We start from the raw sequence: 6,282 nt of genomic DNA, 5'->3' as shown, positions 1-6,282 counted from the left end.
GCATTGAGGGAAGACAGGTGTAGTTTTCATAACAGTCAACGACAGGCTTTTTGCCTATAATGTGAATTTTCCCACATAAACGAGTCAACTATGATTTAATTTGTCTATCATTGTGTGCTTCAGGTGGGCTTTCTGCCTTTTAAAGTAAAATTTATAGGAGTTTATAAGTATTCACACACACATGTATACAGTCACCTTTCGCTGTGTAAAATGAATCCGTCAACATTTTTTACTAGAGTTGGCAAAAGTTCTCTGGGGATTGGCGGGGATGACATGTTGGTGATTATATGAGCGTTAGCCAATAGACTTCCCTTCTAACACTTTAGAATCTTGTGGAACTTGATTTTCTGTGTGTCTTACCAAAGTTGTCTCCAAGACATAAAAATGTGCATACATTTTCAACACATTTACATTGGTAATTTGTGGGATTCTAGAGCACACCGCAAGAAGAGAAACATCATTGCCCTTGCTTCTCTTTCCCTCTATCACGTAATATACTGCTATATTAGCCAAATTGGTATAGTGGTTAAAAGCAATGACCTCTAATCTGATTGGATTCCCCACTCCATCACATGGGCCATTCACTGTTCTCTCAGAGTTCTCTCCATCCCACCTACCTCACAGGGTGACTGTTGCAGGAAGAGGAAGAAAAGGGCTATTGTAAGCCACTTCGAGACTCCTTCAGGTAGCAAAAAGCAGGGTACAAAAAAACCAGTTCTTCTTCTCTATTGATTTATACACCCCTTCTTCTCCCTGCACTTTAATACATAAAACAGTATCCACTTGGTAAAATCCATATGATTTTTTTTCATACTACAAACATATGAACACTGGATTCTTCAGGTAAGCACGTGGGCTGCTAGGCTTTTAAAGATGAGAACCTAGACATTTTCCAATAATACTCTTGCCTCCATCAGAAAAAGCCTGAACATGAAGCTGCCTCATACTGAATCTGACCATCAGTCCATCAAAGTCAGTACTGTGTACTCAGACTGACAGCAGCTCACCAAGGTCTCAGGCTGAAGTCTTTCACTACCTGACCTTTTTGACTGAAGATGATGGGGATTGAAGCAAGGACCATCTGCATGCCAAGAAGATGCTTTACCACTGAGACATGGCCCCTTCTAAAGGTAGAAATAATTCTTCCCTTCTGTATTCTCCAAGTTGTGTCCCATTCTGTGCCCATTTGGCCATCTTAGCCAAGGGGTTTATCAAAAGAACCTTAATTACCAGTGATTACTTGGCTGGGCTTCTCTCTCCAGGAATATAGCCATTAGAGCAGGAGCAGTCAACCTGTGGTCCTCCAGATGTTCATGGACTACAATTCCCATGAGCCCCTGCCAGTGTTTGCTGGCAGGGGCTCATGGGAATTGTGGTCGATGGGCATCTGGAGGACCACAGTTGACTACCCTTGCATTAGAGCATGTGAAAGTATTTGGGGAGGTGCCTCAGGACTAAAGGGTGGGGAAGAGAAGCAGGTTGAAGCTAGTTTTCCAGTTTTGAGTTGAGACAGGTGGGAGCTGGCTAAAGGTAAACCTCAGTTGCTACCTAGAGCTGATTAGTGTGCATCTATTATTTCTATTCAAAGGCATTGGGAGGGTTTCCTGAATGGGTGGGAATTATTTATTTATTTTTAAACTGTTAAACATTTATCAGGTGATACAACCATATATGGCCATGTCAACCTGCCCCCCCCCAATGGCCAATGAGGGTCCTGGAGGGGGTGGGAAGGGAACGGGCCCCAGGTGTGTTCACAGCTATTCTGCCCTATCATGCCACTTCTGAGGTTTCTCAAAGCCTGAAGAATATTTCATGGGGTTCTCAAGGGTAGAAAGTTGAGAAAGGCTGATCTGGTTCTTACCTTTCAAGCTAATCATCATGATCTGGGACCCACATACTTGAATATCACCTTCTCCCTGGATGAAGTTATCTGTTAGTGATCGTCATTTCAGAATTTCTTTTCTCCATGTACTCAAGCAGACAAGAACAGCCACACAAAGGCCATTGTGGACTATATGTTGTTTGTAAGCAAAGAGCATTGGGGAAAATGAGGGAAAGTGGTACATGTTTTATTATGGGGAAGCTGGTTATTTTTCCTGATCATTAAAATATTTAGCTCAAATAAGAGTTATGCTCATAACTTCTGCTTATCCTTGCGTTTTCGCCACTCCCGTTCTGTTCATTTTCTCTCCTCCCTAGATTTTGACACTAAAAATCCAGGTAGTTTATCTGCCGTAAAAGAGGAGCATAATTATCATACGAGGGCAGGATTTGTCATGCAGTTGGTTCATCTTAATTGAGGGCTAGTGAGCAAAACGAAACGCTGCTTCCAGCATTATTTTTATGTACCCAATGTAAAAATGTTTGGAGCATACCTCATATAATTAGGATCAAGGATGGACTTGGCATCTTCGGTGGCAAAGCCTCTGAATGACAGCGATGGTTTAGCTGGCACAGTTGCCAACTCTTGTCTTGCAGGGAAGATAATAGTAACAATTAACTTGGCAAGACAGAACAAAATTAAATTGGTAGCAAAACTGAATTGTCTCCTAGCCAAATGCAGGGTGAGGAGTGACCTCACACTGTGATCTGCAACATCTGCCATAGAATTAGACAATTATGCTTGCTTTTTTGGGAGGTGCATCTCTTCCTGAGGGGTATTAAAGTGTCCACATTTCATGCTTTCTCACTGTAGACCTTGTATCTTCTGCTTCTCTGGGAGAATTAAAAAAAACCTTTAATTGTAAATCACAAGCCCTATTATTTAAACAGTTTGAGGTAGCTAATGGTACCATTCACTTTGGGCTGCCCAGCATTTACTGAAAATGACACCAAGTAACTCTCACTGTGTGTGAGAATGACAGAATGTTGTGGCGAAGAAGAAGAAGAAGAAGAAGAAGAAGAAGAGTTGGTTTCTTGTACCCCGTTTTTTACTACCTGAAGAAGTCTCAAAACAGCTTACTGTTGCCTACCCTTCCTCTCCCCACAACAGACACCTTGTGAGGTAGGTAATGCTGAGAGAGAGAACTGTGCCCCAAGATCACCCAGATGGCTGCATTTGAAGAAAGAATGGAATCAAACCTGGGAATCAAGCCCAAATTAGAGAATGCCACTCAGCCATTAAACCAAGCTGATATGGATCTGAAAGTATGGGTTGGATCAAGAGTAAAGATCATGCAAGAGCTGCCAGTCTCATAGCTTGCCAGTTTCATGGCTTCTCTAGCAGCCATTTCTATCTCTGGGAATGGAACATTTTCCTCCTGGTGTCTTAGGACTGGCATGGAGTAATAGACTTGAAGGTTGGAAGGACACAGTGGAAAGAGGGGAAGGAGCAAAATTACTCCCTTCTTGCTTGTTTGTAAGAATAGCTCTGCTCAGACAAGACTAAGAGAGAACAATTTTGTCCTCCCCCTGTATCCTCCTGACTCAAATTATTATTACTTTACATGGGTCCTGCAGCATTAGGAATAAATTTACCTGGATATGCAAAGTGGAAAGTTCAGTAGCCATCAACACTTTCTGCGAATGAGTTGAGGGGTCTGTCCCATTCACTGGTAAAATTCATGACTTTTCTTAGGTTGAAGCATAGGTTTTCATTTTACCCTATAGGATCTCTCAGTAGAGATATCATTTAAGTAGGTTAGGTAGGCAGTCTCCTTCCTTCTATTTCAAAATCTATGTCAAGTAAATATCTTCAGAGAAAATTTTTCTTGCCTAAGCTGTTGTGGGTATTAACTTGGATGATTCTATAGCAATCTGATGTGTACATAAATTTATGACCAATTATTTTTAATCTTCCATAGATAAAAGGTTTACATTACAAATGCTGTAAAATAGGTATAAAGGTCTTATATGCATATAGATTTTCAGAGTATAAGTTATCAAGAGTCAGTGCTGCTGAACTTGAATCTTGCTCTTCTCCTGCAGACCAACATGGCTACCCATCTGAAACATTATGCATTTAGAACAGAAAGGCCTCCTCCTAGTCAAATACACATTACCTACTTAAACACAAAGTATGCCTAGCTGACGCAGGGACCAGCTAAAGTCATCCAGTGAGAACCAGACTAGATGTTACAAGAGACACGAGTTAGGACACAGGTGCCTTACCTGACTCACTGTCACATGTAATGACTTGTATAAAGTGGATTTACTTGCTTAAAAAGTGATCCCTCTGCAAGGGGTGGAGTGACTTCTAGCTTCCCTACCACTCCTTTTTGCCAGTGGAAACAGTCTTAAGGGGGCTTTGCCAGAGCCCCAGAAAGGAGCAAACAGGCCTCCTGTAGCCATTTCCCTGGCCAAAATGAAACTGCAGGAAGGCTGAAAGCCCCTTCTCCCTCTCTCAGATAGAGTGCTTTTTGGGTTAACACACTCACTTTGTATCAATCCCTACATGTGACAGCTGATTAGGTCAGGCGCCTGTATCCTGACTTGTGTCATTCACAACATCTAGTTTGGCTCTGAGTTTTATGATGTGAGGATTCAAACTTGTGTCTCCTAGATCAGAGTCCAAAACAGCTGCATGGTACTGGTCCTCATGATGGACTTCTCCATTTGATGACTTTTCATTGTTCTATTGCTCAACTGTACGAGTAGTACCATTGTTATTACTGTTATTACCATTACCATGGCTACTTATTTCTCTGTATTGTTCTGTTCTGCTGTGTTCCATGTAAACTGCCCCGAGCCTCAGGGGAGGGCAGAATATAAATATAACGAACAAACAAATATTGAGCATCAGCAGGATCATGAAATACAAATTAAATACAAGGAAAACTAAATACAGCAGGATAATTAAATACAAATGCTATCAGATCAGGTGTGTTTTGGTGCTTGCAGATTTGGAAATAAGAGAGGTCTATGTTTATTTCATCCTTTCTTGATTCTAATGGTGGTGAATTCTTGGATGAAGCCATTCTGATGATGATCCCTTAGCAGAAAATTCTTGCAATGTCTGCCATTCTTGGCTATAAAAACATACTACAGCAGTGGACTTCAACCATTTTATCACCGGGGACCGGTCAACGCTTGAAAATTTTACAGAGGCCGGGGTGGGTGGGTAGTCTTTTGCCAAGGGATGTCACCTGAGCCCCTGCTCTGCTTGCTTTCCCGCCGGTGCCCCTGACTTCCTGCCGCCCACTGGGGGGCACTGCCAGCAGCAGCTGCACAGTGCCACGCCGAGGGGGAGCCGCAGCCATGGCAGCCACTGGAGAGCACCAAAGGTGAGCACCAAAGGTGAGCTGGAGGCAGAGTGGCAGGGCAGCCCCCAAGACAGTAGCCGGGGAGGAAGACGAGGAGGAGCCGCGGTCCGATACCAACTGATCCATGGACCAGTACCAATCTCCGGTCCGGAGGTTGGGGGCAGCTGTACTATAGCATTCCACTTGTTTTATGCTTGTTAAAAATAAAATAGGGGAAAGGGGCTTACACAGAGAAAATGTGTTACAAAAAGGGACTAAAAGGTACCACCACATACTAAAAAGGGTGCTAAGAAGTGAAAGGTTACTCTATCAACAGAAATTGAAATCATTGAGAAACTTAAAATTTGGGTTTTTATCGGGGGGTGGGGTTACGAAAGACACAAATGTCAAAACAAAATTATTTTCTGAAGGTATGAGGGGGAAAACATCAGAAAATAATTTTGATTGTGTCTTTAGTTTAAAAAACTGTTTAAGTTTCTCAGTGCTTTCAATAGAGTAACCTGTGACAATAAAATACGCAAGCAACTGTGTGTAAAAAAAAATTCGGTTAATTATGTGGAATAGTGGTGGTTAGAGTTTCAGGCTAGTTTCTGGGAGGCCCACATTCAAATGCCCCTTCTGCTATGGAAGCTGGCTGGGTGACCTTGGGCCAGTCACACAGTCTTAGCTTAATGTACCTTGGAGTTTTGTTGCAAGAATAAAAAGGGTTACAAGGGAACTTGTAACGTATATATGTTCTACAGTTTTGGTTGTCAGTATTCAATATTTCTTGTTCTAGTAAAATTGTTGGTTGGAGATGTGTGTCCCTGTCTTACTGAACCCACGGATTTAATAGGAACAGCGTAAACCACTTAGAGTCCTCTTGGGGAAGAACGGCAGAGTATAAATTAAGTAAATTAAATAGTGACAAGAAAGGACCTTTATTCTATGCCAAAGATAGGCTTCACCCTTCTTCAAAAGTTGAAGAAAATAGATAAAAATTGTACAATAACTCTGCTTGTGTTATAACTGCGTGTGTGGAACAGACTATCATGTCCACAGTGTTTCACAACTGTGTAACCTTCACTCATTTTTGCTTAGT

Source organism: Paroedura picta, chromosome 11 (assembly GCF_049243985.1).
Source record: "Paroedura picta isolate Pp20150507F chromosome 11, Ppicta_v3.0, whole genome shotgun sequence".
NCBI lineage: Eukaryota > Metazoa > Chordata > Lepidosauria > Squamata > Gekkonidae > Paroedura > Paroedura picta.
This window is presented reverse-complemented; position numbering follows the sequence as displayed.